Raw genomic sequence first — 17,404 nt, forward strand, 5'->3', positions numbered from 1 at the left:
AGTGGCTTTATGTGGTCTTTTAACTTATTTTACTTTTTTTTTTTTGACAGGCAGAGTTAGTGAGAGAGAGAGAGAGAGAGAAAGGTTTTCCTTTTCTGTTGGTTCACCCCCCAAATGGCTGCTATGGCCAGCACGCTGTGCCAATCTGAAGCCAGGAGCCAGGTGCTTCTCCTGGTCTCCCATGTGGGTGCAGGGCCCAAGCACTTGGGCCATCCTCCACTGCCTTCCCGGGCCATAGCAGAGAGCTGGCCTGGAAGAGGGGCAACCGGGACAGAATCCGGCGCCCCGACCAGGACTAGAACCCGGTGTGCCAGCGTTACAGGTGGAGGATTAGCCAAGTGAGCTGCGGCGCCGGCCTTATGTAGTCTTGATCCCACCACACCCCAGTGCTGCTGCCACTGAGAGCAAGTACTCCTCAAACTCTGGCTCCATCACACCCCCATTCGAGGTAATCCCCCCCCCACCCCAGGATGGTCCACTCAGCCCTGCCACAAGTTTCTCCACCCACGGTCTCATCTTACCTACCCACTTCCTTTTACTTAAGCAGATCAGTAACACAACTGCAGAAAAATCAGAAATGTCGGTCAGAACAAAGACTACCTACAGCCACCATCCGGAGACGGTTTCGACATTCTGATCAACCTCTCGGGACTTTTCCAGTACACGCGCAGAGCCATGTTCACACGTTTTTGTTTAGAGGCGGTAACACACGTGGGCAGGGGATGTTCCCCCATGCACTGCGCTGGGCTCCTGTCATGGACATGTGCACTGTGTTCTGTTTACTACCCTCTCCCCCGTATTTGCTCAGCTTTGTTATGTAATTTTTATATCCTTGAGCCCTACCTCCAGGTTATTGTCAATCAGTTCGTTTGGAAGACAGGGACTGTATTTCTACTATTCCAATGATCCTTAATTTCCCTTTCACTGTGTCACTTTTACAGAGCAACGCATGAAACACAAGTGCACGTTACTCATCCCTGGACGTACTGCAGACGGAGAGCCACCAAGCGCCCACTGCAACCGGGAGCCGCCCTGGCCTTCGTGGGTCAGCTGCCGCTCATCCTGCCCTTGCTCGACCACCTCTCCAAGCACCTGTTTCCATGCAGTAAGCTTTCCACATGGGTATCAGGAGAATCCCACGATAGGTACTGTTTTCTGGGGAGGCTAGGTGAGTCTGGCTTTGTGCAGCATTTTAATGAAAAGTCACTCATCTTGTATGTAGAGAATAGCTATTCACCTACACTACTACATGCCATTTCTTTGCACCAAAATGTAAAATTTATCCATCCATTCTAACTTTGCTGGATTTTTTCCTCTCGTTTTAGGGTATTACAGAGGATACTGCCATAAACATTTTTGCTCACGTGTATACTGACTGGTGTTTACATTTCTATCAGCGTAGCCTAATCCAGAAGTGTGGCTCACAGGGTGCACTACCTGTAGCTCACCGAAGGTTGAATTTCTACTCCTCTGTGAAAAGTGTGTTCCAATTTTCGTGCCATTTGCCAGTTAGGGTGTTGGCCATTTTTGTATTGATTTCTAGAATATGTTTACAGATTCTGGGTAAGACCTGCCTGTTCAGTACACGTGCTACAGACAGCTCTCATCCTGTGGACTGCCCTGTCACCGTTATAATGGCATCTTTTGAAGAGCAGACATTCAGTGGAGTCGAGTTTTATCTTTTGGTCGATGACTTGTTTTTATCTGGAGGAAATTTCCCTTCCATATTTTCGCAGACTCAACTACATTCATTCCAAAGACCTAGTGTTATCTTCACATAGGGTTGGTCATTGTGCAGGCTGATGGAAGTCAGGGCCGAATTTCACTTTTTCCCTACATGGGTACCCACGTCTTCCTGCCCATCTAGCTGTCCCCTCTCCTTTGCTGTACATCCTTGTCTTACGTGTCCACTCATCCACGGAGCGGGCTCTCTGGACTGTGCCCTGGGTCATTTTTCACTCTGGACACCAGTGTCACATCAGCTGTAGCTTTTGAGCCTGGAGAGCTGCTGGGAGAACTTCCCTTCTCTTCTTCGAGCACACCCCAGCGCTCACCCTTCATCCACCCCAGCTCCGTGTGTGGCGCTCACCCTTCATGCACCCCAGCTCCGTGTGTGGCGCTCACCCTTCATCCACCCCAGCTCCGAGTGTGGCGCTCACCCTTCATGCACCTTGACTCTGAGGCAGTTGTCTTAGCGCCCTCCCAAGCTGGGAGACGATTTCCTGCGCCCCCTTGGCAGGACCTGGGCTCTGACCTCTGCCCCGCCTAGCTTCTTTCAAGCATTCTTGAGAAGTAAGGCAGAGTGGTAGCATTGTTTTATTTATCACTTATGACAAAGCTACCCTAATTAAAATGTATGAACCTGTGCAAGGACCCCACGTACGCCCTCAGCTCACAGCGTCCACAAGTCAGCTGGCAGTGCCCGGCCCACAGCCCCCACCCTGAACTACACTGCTGGTGCGGCACAAATCCCCCACTCTGAATCACCGTTACTACTTGGCTGTCCCAGGGCCACCAGGCAAAGACACTGTTATCAGGCCTGGCACGCCTAGGGCTTCTCTCAGACACCGGGGAAAGGCTTTACCTGTCTGGGGGCAAGGTTACATTCTTCACCTCACACCAAGACACTTGCTCCGGCCAATGCAGGGTGGGCAGCAGTGAGCAGAGCTGCAAATACGCTTGTATGATCGGGCTGCCACCCGCCATGAGAGCAGCACGCCCAAGGCAGACACCAGGCCCCGCGGCAGCCTGGGCCCAGACCGGCACCTGTGGACCATGAACGGAGAACGGCCTCTGCTACCGCAAGCCGCCTGTGTCTTACACGACAGGGCTGCGTTAGATGTGCCGCTCAGAAGGTTCCCTACTATGATAAAGTCCACATGGCAAAGACGGATTCGCCGGACTAAAGATCTTCTGTTTCTCAAAAGAACCTTAAAGCAAGGGAAAAAACAAGCTATGTAATAAATTTTTAACACACAAGGCTTAGCATCAAATCTATGCAAAGAGCTCTTGTGATAAGAATATCCCAATAAAAAGGAAGGCAAAAGGCAAAAACGGACATTTCGTAGAAAATGGAGCCCTCCTGCCCATGGGTACCATCAACGGTCGTCGTGGGAGCGGGCGACACCATCAGGCAGCACTGGGCTCACGGCTCAGCTGCTCTGCGAGGTGGCCGCTGGAGTCCCGGGTGGACGAGGAGAGGGTGGGGTTTCCCACACGCACTGGCTGTGGGCTGCGGAGCCGGGAACATTCTGGTCTCTGTGTCCACACAGGCTAATTTGCATCGAGTCAGAGATGAGAGCTGGGGAGCTGGGGCTGAACCGGGAACTTCTCCAAACAGTGCTTTCAGGTGTCAGACGTGAGGACGGACGGTCAGGTGATGTCTCTTACATCCCTCCACAGAGGAGTAACTGAGAAACCGGAGGCCAGGGCTTGTCTCTTCCCCATCTTTGTCCGGTCTCCAGCACAGCCCTGCCCACCTTACGTGGGTCCTCACCGCCACTGCTGCTGCCAACAGATCCTGTAAGCTGTGGCGAGGCGCCGTGACAGCGGCCGTGAGCCGGGCACGTGACGGTGGGCGTGGCATCGGCTTCGCCAAGCCTGTGCTCATCAGTGAACCCCAGGGCCCAGCTGTCCTCCTAGGGACGTGCAGGTACGAAGGGTTCTCTGACTCTTCAGAGCAGCGCCCCTGGCTTCGCCATCGTTTCTCCTCAGTGAAATTGTGTGCTCTTAGTGAAGGTGGAAAAAGCATCCAGTTAGGACTAAAGATATTGGTTCCTGCTGTTACTAACTCCCTGCCTCCCTCCCTCCTTTATGAAGGGGGGCTCCCTGCCACTGTAAGTGTTCAGAGGTTCTCGGTCATTTTTGGCAAAGCGATCCTGTTCCGAGTAAGACACAGGTTCGATCAGGTTTGGAAAGCGATGGAACACGGTTCAGTCCAGCTGCCACGGTCCTGCGAGCTCGCTCGGCGATGCCTGCTCCGTGGCTGTTCCGCAGAGCTGGGTCGCTGTGCCAGACACCGTGGCCCACAGTCTCAGACGCGCACTACCCAGGCTCTACAGCGTCAAAGAATTAGACGCCTGTTCACGTGTGCTCCAACACTGGACCTGGGGTCTGCCGTGCGGGTTAGGGACCTCACTTTGCCTTCCTTGCCTGTGACATGACTATCATGACTATCTTTATCCCCCCAAACTCACTTGCTGTTATTAGCGACCATTAACTCACAATATGGCAATAGTGAAAGTGTTCAGATAAAGCCAGGGCTGCGCTAGTCCTACTGGTAGACTTCCATACGGGAGACATCCCCAACAATCATAAATCAACTGATTAGATACACTGCAGAGTTAATTCCCCAGAATTTTATATAATTAGGAAATCCAATGGTCCTTAACAATATAGGAAAGTAATAAGACAGATGGAAATTGAATACAAAATTTGGTAGAAAATACAATTAAAAAGAGTCTTGGAGTCCAGCTTACATCTTGTAGGAGCTCCAGGGGAGAGGGGACAGGAGGAGGAGGAGCCATGATGAGAGAGGGGTGCCCTGACAGTGTCCAGAATTGGCCAAAGACGTCCATCTTCAACCCAGGAGGTCGAGCAGGATGAGAAAAGAGAAAGCCACAGTTAGACTCGCGGTCTAGGAGTGAAGCCATCGAAGACACAAGAAATACCCGAGAAGCAGCCAGAAAGACACCCGAGGAGCGCTGAGGGGCTCCCAGGAGCCCTCGGCCGCTCTGGAGCAGAGCCCACAGGAGAGCGTCTCAGAGGTGAGTGACAACCACTGCCAGCTGGAACCGGACCCTTGCCGGACGACGGCTCCAGGGCGACAGTGGAACCGAGCCGTTTCAGACACAGTGCGCGCGCACCACCAGGGACTGGCCCTGAGAAACGGGAATGACAGAGCCGAGCACAAATGAGGGTTTACCCGGATCCGTTTGGTGCACCAGGGGCCTCACTTCGAGCGTTTAAGAGAACTGGAGGACGGGCCCGAGCAGTCGGCGGCGAGTGCCTGGGCTTGCTCTGACGGCCCCTGGGCTGGGCAGGGGGCTTCTGGCTTATTTCAAACTCTTGCCGAAGTGAGCTCTTTTTTTCCCCTTCACAAATTTAGTAAGCTGATGAGAATACGCTTGTGTTCTAAGGGGAATGGAGACGTTTCTGGGCAGACCCAGTGTGTGTTCTGGACCTCTCTCCCCCGGCAGTGGTGACTCGGCTGCGTGAAGTGGCTACGGGCAGGAAGCTGCTGGAGCTGTTCTGCACATCCCTGTGTGCTGATTTCACAACACGCAGGCGCCGGGAGACCGGGACTCGCCCTGAGCGGCAGCTGTAGCCTGGGAGCCAAATGCTATCAGGAAGCATTTTGGCTCATGCGTGGTCACCTTGAACCAACAGCAAAGGTAAAAATGAGAGGTAATTAAATATTAACTTTAAGGGGAGACTTTCAGAATTTGGGGGTCTAAATCTCTCTGGAAATGAGGCTGACGTGAGAGGGTAACTCCATGACGAATGGCGCAGCAAAAAGCTGAGGAGGCTGGAAAACACAGAATGACCGCGGCTGCCGGGAGGCACCAGCGACCTGGGGCTGCTGCTCTAAAAATGCCCTTCTGCTTACGGGGGAGCCCAGGGTCAGCTGGCTGCCGCCCCGAGGACCGTACCGCCACCACTGCCGCCACACACGGGGGCGCGGTGCGAGGCGTGGGCCGGTCTGGGAGGGTGTGGGGGTCCCCGGAGTCTGCACTTGGTAGTCCCGGCCCTTCAACGTGCAGGAAGGCCAGAGCCACCTTCGCTCCTCGTTTGCTGCCCCCCACGCCATGCCGCCTCCTGACCGGGGAGCGATAATCCCCACTCTCCTGGTACTGAAGGAGCAGAAGGCGACCGTCGCTCCCGTGCCTGCACTTGGTCTTCCCAACAGCGGTGAGATGCGTCTTCTCACTGCAGTTTGCAAAGTAGGTTAGAGGCTCAAGGAGATCAGAGACTGTGGGTCGCCGACCAGGGCCTGGTACGGCGGAGGCAGGCTGAGTGCCGATGTCCAGGCTCGCTAAGCCCTGGTGCTGCACACATTCCACAGGGATGACGGGTCCACGTGTGCAGCCACGCGGGCAGCTGCCCTCCCGTGCAGGGTCTCCGGAATGAGACCCGCAGGAGCCACGAGGAGGAGACACTGGGAGTTCCTTTTTTTTGACTTGGCATCTTTACTGCCTTTTCATTTATTAATGCAGCAAACATCTGTCTCATTCCCACACGGCCGAGATTTAGGAACCTAGGGAACATCTGGTACGGTTTGGGTAACAGTTTGGGCGTCCCCCAGAGGCCCACGTGGCGAGGGCTTGCCTCCCAGTCTTACGTTAATGGACTAAGGATGGAAATTGATCCAGTGGTGGTGTTTCAGGGGGTCCTCTGGGAAGCCATTACATTGGATCAAGTTGCTCCCTCAGACCAAGCCCCCATGCCTGAACGGTTGTTTTGCAAGGAGACCACACAGACACGAGCGAGTCCCCCTCTCCCCCGACTTCCTGGTTGAATGCAGTGTGCTTGGTACTGGTTCTGCCCTTAGCAGATGCCAGACCCATGGGGTGCCCAGTCTTAGACTACGAACCCCCAATACAGAGGCTGCGGTCCCTGTCATGGTGACGAAAGCGGACTAACACCCTTCTAATTCAAAGTCACATTTCTGTGGAGTGGCCGAGCCTTGGAGGCTGCGTGGTCAGGGCACGGACTGGGCCACTCCGAGGCAGGGGCAGAGCAGCAAGGCCAGGATGAGGGATACAGAGGAGCAGGAGTGGGAATGGGGGAGGCGTCACTGAGCAAGCTACCTCTGTGACACGGCCAGTTCCCCGCGGACCAGACACGAGTCCAGGACTCCTGGTCCTGCTCCTTCCTACGGCAACACGCCACTCTAATAGCCTGTGGTTTCTCAACGCTCAGGGATCATCCAGCCCTCCTCCTAATTCACAGCCGGGATTTCAGCTCTGAAGAGCACCAAAGTCCACATCAAGCACCTCCCACCGCTGCCGTGCGGACACGAGCACCTCCCACTGCTGTCGTGTGGACACGAGCACCTCCCACTGCTGACATGTGGACACGAGCCCCTCCCACTGCTGCCGTGCGGACACGAGCACCTCCCACTGCTGCTGTGTGGACACGAGCCCCTCCCACCGCTGACATGGGGACACGAGCACCTCCCACTGCTGACATGTGGACACGAGCACCTCCCACTGCTGACATGTGGACACGAGCACCTCCCACTGCTGCTGTGCGGACACGAGCACCTCCCACCGCTGACATGGGGACACGAGCACCTCCCACTGCTGACATGTGGACACGAGCCCCTCCCACTGCTGCCGTGCGGACACGAGCACCTCCCACCGCTGCCGTGTGGACACGAGCACCTCCCACCGCTGCCGTGCGGACACGAGCACCTCCCACTGCTGCCGTGCGGACACGAGCACCTCCCACTGCTGTCGTGTGGACACGAGCCCCTCCCACTGCTGACATGTGGACACGAGCACCTCCCACTGCTGCCGTGTGGACACGAGCACCTCCCACCGCTGCCGTGCGGACACGAGCACCTCCCACTGCTGCCGTGCGGACACGAGCCCCTCCCACTGCTGCCGTGTGGACACGAGCACCTCCCACTGCTGACATGGGGACACAAGCACCTCCCACTGCTGACATGTGGACACGAGCCCCTCCCACTGCTGACATGTGGACACGAGCACCTCCCACTGCTGTCGTGTGGACACGAGCACCTCCCACTGCTGACATGTGGACATGAGCACCTCCCACTGCTGCTGTGTGGACACGAGCACCTCCCACTGCTGACATGTGGACACGAGCACCTCCCACTGCTGCCGTGTGGACACGAGCCCCTCCCACTGCTGCCGTGCGGACACCAGCACCTCCCACTGCTGCCGTGCGGACACGAGCCCCTCCCACTGCTGACATGGGGACACGAGCCCCTCCCACTGCTGCCATGTGGACACGAGCCCCTCCCACTGCTGCCGTGTGGACACCAGCACCTCCCACTGCTGTCGTGTGGACACGAGCCCCTCCCACTGCTGACATGTGGACACGAGCCCCTCCCACTGCTGCCGTGTGGACACCAGCACCTCCCACTGCTGTCGTGTGGACACGAGCCCCTCCCACTGCTGACATGTGGACACGAGCCCCTCCCACTGCTGCCGTGTGGACACCAGCACCTCCCACTGCTGACATGGGCACACGAGCACCTCCCACTGCTGACATGTGGACATGAGCCCCTCCCACTGCTGACATGTGGACACGAGCACCTCCCACTGCTGACATGTGGACACGAGCCCCTCCCACTGCTGCCGTGTGGACATGAGCCCCTCCCACTGCTGCTGTGTGGACACGAGCACCTCCCACTGCTGACATGGGGACACGAGCACCTCCCACTGCTGCCGTGTGGACACCAGCACCTCCCACTGCTGACATGGGCACACGAGCACCTCCCCCCGCTGCCGTGTGGACACGAGCCCCTCCCACCGCTGACATGTGGACACGAGCACCTCCCACTGCTGCTGTGTGGACACGAGCCCCTCCCACCGCTGACATGGGGACACGAGCCCCTCCCACTGCTGCCGTGTGGACACGAGCCCCTCCCACTGCTGACATGGGGACACGAGCCCCTCCCACTGCTGCCGTGTGGACACGAGCCCCTCCCACTGCTGACATGTGGACACGAGCCCCTCCCACCGCTGCCGTGTGGACACGAGCACCTCCCACCGCTGACATGTGGACACGAGCACCTCCCACTGCTGCTGTGTGGACACGAGCCCCTCCCACCGCTGACATGTGGACACGAGCCCCTCCCACTGTTGCCGTGTGGACACGAGCCCCTCCCACTGCTGACGTGTGGACACGAGCACCTCCCACCGCTGACGTGTGGACACGAGCACCTCCCACTGCTGCTGTGTGGACACCAGCACCTCCCACTGCTGCCGTGCGGACACGAGCCCCTCCCACTGCTGCCGTGTGGACACGAGCACCTCCCACTGCTGCCGTGTGGACACCAGCACCTCCCACTGCTGCCGTGTGGACACGAGCACCTCCCACCGCTGACGTGTGGACACGAGCACCTCCCACTGCTGCTGTGTGGACACCAGCACCTCCCACTGCTGCCGTGCGGACACGAGCCCCTCCCACTGCTGCCGTGTGGACACGAGCACCTCCCACTGCTGCCGTGTGGACACCAGCACCTCCCACTGCTGCCGTGTGGACACCAGCACCTCCCACTGCTGCCGTGTGGACACGAGCACCTCCCACTGCTGCCGTGTGGACACGAGCCCCTCCCACTGCTGCCGTGTGGACACGAGCACCTCCCACTGCTGCCGTGTGGACACGAGCACCTCCCACTGCTGACATGGGGACACGAGCCCCTCCCACTGCTGCCGTGTGGACACGAGCACCTCCCACTGCTGCCGTGTGGACATGAGCACCTCCCACTGCTGCCGTGTGGACACGAGCACCTCCCACTGCTGCCGTGTGGACACGAGCACCTCCCACTGCTGACATGTGGACACGAGCCCCTCCCACTGCTGCCGTGCGGACACGAGCCCCTCCCACTGCTGACGTGTGGACACGAGCCCCTCCCACTGCTGACATGTGGACACAGCACCTCCCACTGCTGACATGTGGACACGAGCACCTCCCACTGCTGACATGGGGACACGAGCACCTCCCACTGCTGACGTGTGGACACGAGCCCCTCCCACTGCTGCCGTGTGGACACAGCACCTCCCACTGCTGACATGTGGACACGAGCACCTCCCACTGCTGACGCCTGCCTTCACTCTGACCTTCCTGGCTCCCCGCCCCCTTTTAAAGACATCTGTGATCACACCAAGGCCACCTGGATGTTCCAGGATCATCTCCCGTCTCGGGACCCCCCAGCCCACCTCCCAGCGCCTTCTTCCTCTTGCTCCTCCACCTTCTCCTGCCCTCACCCCTTCCCCATCTCGTCCCTTTCCTTCATGAGGGCTACACGATTTGTCATCCTGCATGTCGTGGAAGCTCTGATTTTTGGTTCATTGCTGTATCTCTTGGACACAGAAATGGCTGCTGGTAAGTTATCCTCCAATGTGAACTTTCTTCCTGTTACCAATTTCTTCTATCAATTATCATCTGTTCAGCAGAGATCCACACAAGGGCTCTCCAGTCCTTCCTGGGGTAGCATCCTGTGTCAGATCCTATGGCCTCTTTGTCACACCGCGCTATGGACTGCTTTAGGCCTGGCGAGCCGGCCCAGGCACCGGAGGGCTGGGGGAGAACCTCGTTTCCCGGCACACACTGGTGTTGTGGCTGAGCCCTGCCCCTGGACTCTGGTCCCAGAGAGGCTACATCCCCTCCCTTCTGACTGAAACAGCAGCGCATCAAGGGGGCGCCTCGGGCCTCGTCCAGAGAATCCCCACAGCAGCTGTAAGAAAGAGGAGAGCGCAGGGACACACGTCCGGCCGTCAACCGTGAGAAGGGTCACTGAAGGCCAAGGTCACGATGCACAGGGAGGTTCCTTGGCTGTGTCTGACTGCCGAGCGTGGAGCAGAGAAAGCAGACGGCAGCATCTCTCCATGGGTCGTGTTCTGTAGGAGGAGCCGCCTCCTCTCTGTCGAGCGCGATGAGGTGGCTGCTCCGCTGGAGGGGTGGAGGTGCTGAGCTCACAGAGCACTCAGGACGCTCTTGGTGGAGCCCAGGCACACGATCGACGTCCCCCAGGCAGCCCTCAGCCCCAGGCAGCGCTCGCAGAGGCAGACATGAGGGTCAGGTGCCGGAGCTGTCAGAGATCAGATCCTCCTACTCGGATCACTGAGCAGAGCTCACCGCGGAGGCAAGTTCTGCTTCACACAGGACGAGTTTCTGCCACGTGCCCACAGGTGCCCCAGAGACAGACGCACGCCCACGGCAGCACGGCAGGGGTCTGATGCTGCCTGACAAGCTCACTTCCTTCCCGGTCTAGGAGTAGGACCACCTCTGCTGTGTCCTCTCCCCAAGACAACGGAAAAGCCAGGCGGAAGAGGTCTGTACGTGCGTTTCTATGCTGTGGCTGCTGACAGCTGTGTCCCCCGCGGCTGCTCTGGGTGGCGCGGTTCCCTCGAGCAGCCCGAGGGGCTCCCCAGCGTCCTGGTGTGGCAGGTCCCGCTGGTGGGAAGTGATGTCTGGGGTGAGGTTTCTGCAGCTGTCTGCGCTGATGCGTTGGGAAAGGCCCTTCCTAGGGATTTCTGGTGCTTGCTTTGGGCTTTTGCCGCTCGGGTCACCTGGGGAGTGGCCACCTTGAGCTGGAAGGTCCCTTCGCTTGTGCCTAGGGACCTCAGACCTGCAGAGCACGCGGGTGGCAGGCGACTGCTGCTTCCTGCTGGACTTGCACTCCCAGGGAAATGAGCACTCGGGCTCTCCTTGGGGACCCCGCACTGGACAGCCTCAGGATGCACAGCTCTCACCACCAGGAGGTACCGTCTCCTCCGGGCCCCTGAAGGAGGGTGTGGGCTCCAGAACAGGCCCAAGATAGGGAACGGGGCAGGGCACTGGAGAGACTGAAGGAAGAAACAGAACTCACTGGCTCCGAGCCACTGTGGGTAAAATGACCCAATGTCTGGAGGTGTTTTTAGTCCTCCCAACTGGGGACTGCCACTGCTGTCTCGTGGGTTGAGGCCAGGGATGCTGCTCACCACCCCACGATGTGTAGGGCACCCTGCACAGAGGATGATCCATTCCCAAACATCAGTGGTGTTGAGGGGGTCAAGTCCTGATGCGGGCCAGGACCGGCAGAGGCGGGGACAAGCGACCCACTTCCCTCCAGCCAAGCTCCACACCAAGGAGCTCACTTCACTTGGGACTCTTTTCAGTGGAAAAGTTTACTCCCCAAATGCCTGGTTTACTCCCCAAATGCCTGTAACAGCTGAGGCTGGGCCAGGCTGAAGCCCAGAGCCTGAAACCCCATCTGGGTCCTGCACGTGGGTCACAGGGACCCAGGGAACTGAGCCATCAGCTGCTGCCTCTCGGGGTGTGTGTCAGCAGGGAGTGGGGCTCCAGCACTCACACAGGGATGCAGGCGACCCGAGCAGCATCCTAACCACTGCGCCAGTGCCTGCCTCGCCTATTTTCTTGAACGGCAACTGGTGTGCCTGATGTGGCCAGTCAGCCTTTGGGCAAGTCTGGAAACGGAAAAGCTGATGTGCAGGCCACAGGCACTGACTTCTCTTCTGTATGAACTATCCTTTTCACTCCCCCCTCATCCAGAGGGCAGACGTTACCGCCAGTCCTTTGCTCTTAGTACAGATTCTCCTACATCCCGTGCCCCTTCTCTGATGGCGTCCGTCAAGCCTTCTTCATGGCGTTTCCTTAGGTGGGTCTAGGTGCTGGGTGCAGCAGGTGGCTCCACTGAAAAGGGCTCCTTGGGGCACAGACAGCTGTCACGTCGGCCTCACCCCTGCTGGCAGCAGTCCCCGCACCTGGCTCTCACCACAGCAGTGGGCATCTTGCTGGCTTAGGTCTTTGTTCTGTGAGAGCTCAGTCCCACCAAGGCTGCCTCCTGGCTTCCTGTGGGATCAGGTGGTAGACGGAGAAGAGAACTGGGTGGGTTTTGCTTTGCTTAACTTACGACTCCGCGTGAGCCAGAGGACCTGGCCGCTACGGTGGAAAGGAAAAGACGCTGTGGAGCAGGGATCGGGAAGGGGCAGTCTGGTCTAGGACGCCCAGGGAAGCCCAGGGATCAGGTCCGGGCATCTTTTGGGGAAGGGCAAAGAAATCCTAAAAACCTTTACTGAGACGACACCAGTGACGTGATGGCAACAATGATTCCTGAAGGCTGGATCTCGGGTGGCTCTGTCCCCGGGCGTGAGTGACCAGAGGAAAGGTGGCCGATCCCACCTTCAGGCCACCAAGCTATTTCCGAGGGTAAGTGGTGATGGCCCGGAAGCTGTGACCAGCCGTGCCCTGCTGTGATGACAATGTCTTTCCACCCATAATGGGCAGCGCCCTCTCTTTAGGGCTGCCTGACGCCAACTGCAGCCGATGTCCCTTGACAGCAAAGGAAGAAGGCCAGGAAGAAGGTGGTTAAAACTGGTGTGTGCTGACGACAGTACTGACCCAAGATGTCCACTGGAGAACCCAGCTTGGAAAGTACGGGCCACCGTGGCAACGGAGAGCCGACACTCCCCGAGCCGGGGTTACCATATAGGTGAGATGGGACCGAGGAGAGGCTGAGGCTCGCCGATGTGCTGGGGGAGCCATCGTGGCTGTGGACGTGGGGTGGGAAGGGCATTGGACGCCTGTGAAAATGCTGCAGGACCCTTTGGAAGACGCTGCTCTCCGGGCGGCCACAGCATACGGACTTGTCCTTGACTACAGACCTACACGATGCTTCCCAAGGGTCAGCACCGCCGAGCTACAAATTATCCACGACAAACTTCGGTGTTGAGTACAAATCTCGGTGAGCTAACACAGGCGGAGTCGCATCACCACGGAGATCGCTGGCAGCAGGACGTCTCCATCGCCCCAGAAGTGCCCACGGATGCTTTTGTCGAACCCCTCCCGCTACCCCACTTCTCAGCAACCTCCGATCGGCTTTCCGCCGCTGGGGTTCCGCACACGGAATCTTACGATGTGCAGTTTCCTAGGTCTGACTTAAAACTCAGTATCATGATTTTAAGAGTCATCCATTGGTGGCCGGCGCCGTGGCTCAACAGGCTAATCCTCTGCCTTGCGGCGCTGGCACACCGGGTTCTAGTCCCAGTCGGGGCGCTGGATTCTGTCCCGGTTGCTCCTCTTCCAGGCCAGCTCTCTGCTGTGGCCTGGGAAGGCAGTAGAGGATGGCCCAAGTGCTTGGGCCCTGCACCCCATGGGAGACCAGGAGAAGCGCCTGGCTCCTGGCTTTGGATCAGCGCGGTGCGCCGGCCGCGGCGGCCATTGGAGGGTGAACCAACGGCAAAGGAAGACCTTTCTCTCTGTCTCTCTCTCTCTCACTGTCCACTCTGCCTGTCCAAAAAAAAAAAAAGAGTCGTCCATCGGTAAACTCAGTAATCATGTCCTGGGGGTACAAAGAGAAGATTCTGATACTGAATACAGGGTCCCTTCCCCTGTTCAACCAAATGTAGGTCGTGGCACTAGAAGGTAAGTGACAGCATTTCCGGTTTCAGTTACTGGTTACATGTTTCAGGATCCCAACTAAAACAGACGAAGGAGTTCAATAGAGGAAAGTTAAAATTATGACTAGGATGTGTGTGTGTGTGTGTGTACAAAGACATTTTTTAAGTAAGTGATGGAACTAACCCACCTCTGTAGCACTGAAAAAAATAAAAGAATTTACTGGGTGGTTAAAACAAGGCCTCTCTCTGCTGTTTGTGTCAGTGTTGGCTCCTTCATAGCCGAACAGATCCGTGGTGACCGACAGGGAGCGGTTTACGTATTCACCAGCTGAGTGACGCGGGGCTGTTTCCGTTTTCGGGGGCTGCTATGAATACAGTTGCTATCACATTAGTTTGTAAGAATTAATGTGGACACGTTTTCCGGTTTCTTTTTTACTTGGCGGGGGTGGGGAGGGTAGGTTAAAGACCTGTAAGTGTAATTGTTGGGTTACTTGGTAAGAAACTGCCACACCACTTTCCAAAGTGGCCGCATCACGCTGCATTCCATCAACAAGAGTTTCAGTCGCTCCACATTCTCATCAACCCTTGGGACAGTCTTTTCATTTACTTCTTTTAAAAGATTTACTTGTTTATTTGGAAGTCAGAGCTACAGAGAGGGAGAAACACCGAGAGTGACCTCCCATCCACTGGCTCACTCCTCAGGTGGCCACACGGCCAGGGCTGAGCCGGGAGCTTCTTCCAGGTCTCCTGTGTGGGTAGAGGGCCCAAGCACTTCGGGCCATCTCTACTGCTTCCTCAGGCTGGACAGGAAGTGGAGCAGCCGGGGACACGAAGCAGCACCCATACGGGACGCTGGCACTGCAGGCGGTGGCTGCACCTGCTATGCCTCCATACCAGCTCCAGTCTTTTCAATGTGTATTTTAAATTTTAATTTAAATTCTATTGGTTTTAATTTGTACCTGCCTGACAACCAATGACACTTTCATGTGCTTATTTGCCACTGGCATATCTTCCTTGAGGAAATGTCCGCTCAGAAGCGTTCATTGTGAAAACTGCGTTATTTTCTTCAGAGTGGCGAGTTTTTTGTGTCCTACAGACAAGTCCTTGTCACATACATGTTTTGCACATTTTTTTATGGCTCGCCTTCTCATTTTCTAAGCAGTGGCATTTGAAGAGCAAAATTATGTCAAATTTATAAATATTTCTTTAACAGTTTGTACTACTTGAGAAATGTTTGCTTAATACAGGGTCATTTAGACTCTTTTTTCTAGAAAAGTTTTATAGTTCTAACCCTTAAATTCAAGCCTTAGAGCTACTGATTCAACTTTCATAATTGATAGAAGAGATAGTTTATTTTTTCCCTACAAGGATGCTCAACAGAGTGGTCAGAAAATCCAGCGGCCATATACACACGTGGGTCTGCTTCTAGACGCTATTCTAATTCTCCTAGGAGAAGACAACCTTGTTTTCTGAAAAACACCGCCTCGAATGTTGCTGGAAGTCCATGTGACAAGGCAAGCACCAAAAGGCACGGCAGCCCTGATCATCTTCCACTGTCCCGGCGAGTCCATCGGCTATCCCCGGCACACACAGGTGTCCCACGAGTCCACCATCCCCGGCACACACATGTGTCCCACGAGTCCACCATCCCCGGCACACACACGTGTCCCCGTCAGGAGTCCCTCATCCCCGGCACACACACGTGTCCCCGTCAGGAGTCCCTCATCCCGGCACACACACGTATCCCTGGCAAGTTCGCCTCATCCTGGCACACACAGGTGTCCCCACGAGTCCACCATCCCCGGCACACACATGTGTCCCCGTCAGGAGTCCCTCATCCCCGGCACACACACGTGTCCCCTGGCAGGACCGCCTCGTCCCGGCACACACACAGTGTCCCTGGCAGGTTCGCCTCATCCTGGCACACACAGGTGTCCCCGGCAGGTCTGCCTCGGCCCGGCACACACAGGTGTCCTCACGAGTCCACCATCCCTGGTACACACAGGTGTCCCTGGCTGGAGTCCACCATCCCCAGCTCACACACGTGTCCCCCGCAGGTCCGTCTCGTCCCGGCACACACAGGTGCGCCCTGCACACAGGACGAGTATGGATGCTGTGCCCCGGCGCGGGGTTCCGAAGCCCAGCAGGGGAAACCGCACGTGTGTGGGGCGCCCGTCACCAGTCTAGTTCCACGCGGCAGACCCGCACTTGCACCGGGTAAACCCTGGGAACCCCGCAAACACGGCTTCTCGGGCCGCCGTCCCCCGCGCAGCCGCGACCCCTCCTGTCCACCACAAAGCCACGCACGACTTCGCAGGCGGCGCCCCGGGCCTGGCCTGTCGGGGCACGCGGGGAGGCTGGGGACAGCCCGGGCCGCTCCCTCTGACCCGTGTCCACTGCGCTCAGCGAGCGTCCGTTCCACGCCGAGCCCCTCGCACACCAAAGCCGAGCCTTCAGCCCAGCTCCCGGTGGCCACGACACGGGCGGACGTTCCAGAAACTTCCCCGCTGTCCCCTCGACCTCCTGCCTGCCCGGCGGCCAAGGACCCCACAGATGCCCACACCCTGGTCCCCGAGGCTGCGGGTCGCCAGGGCAGCCCACCGGCCCGAGGCCTCGCAGCGCGGCCTGCGGGGAGGGGGTGCGCTCTGCTCACGATTTGGGGGCTGGAAGGTCCACGCTGCGCAGCGCCAGTGTCTGGACGATGACGGTGACCCCCTCACGGCGCTCGCACTTCCGGCAGGGCACCGATGGCCTCCACACGGCTGCTGGCCGCCGCTCACAGGGTCCAGCCGCCCGCCTGTCCTGCCGCAGGGCGGACCCGGTCCGGCGGGTGACCCTGGGGGCTGCACTGGGACCGCCGCCCAAGCCGTCGCGTGCCGGAAGCTGGAAAGGGCCAGGAGACAGAGCCCCCGGGGTCTACCCTGGTTTTAGCGCCACCTCCAGAATGCGTGGGGCTAGGGTTCGAGTCCCGGCTGCTCCACTTCCGATCCAGCTCTCTGCTGTGACCTGGGAAAGCAGTGGAAGATGGCCCAAGTGCTTGGGCCCCTGCACCCGCGTGGGGGTGCCTGGTGCTGTGGACCGGGGGGTGAAGGAAGCCACCACCTAGGACACCACCAGCCCCTGCTGTGAGCGCCAGCTCAAGTCCCAGCTGCTGCGCTTCAGATCCAGCTCCCTGCTGGTGTGCCCGTGCTTGGGCCCCTGCACCCACACGGGAGACCTGGAAGAAGCTCCTGGCTCCTCTCGGCTCCTGGCTTCTGCCTGGCCCAGGCTGGGCCCCTGCAGCCACTTGGGACGTGAACCAGCAGATG

The sequence above is a fragment of the Lepus europaeus genome, chromosome 19, assembly GCF_033115175.1.
Source record: "Lepus europaeus isolate LE1 chromosome 19, mLepTim1.pri, whole genome shotgun sequence".
Lineage (NCBI taxonomy): Eukaryota > Metazoa > Chordata > Mammalia > Lagomorpha > Leporidae > Lepus > Lepus europaeus.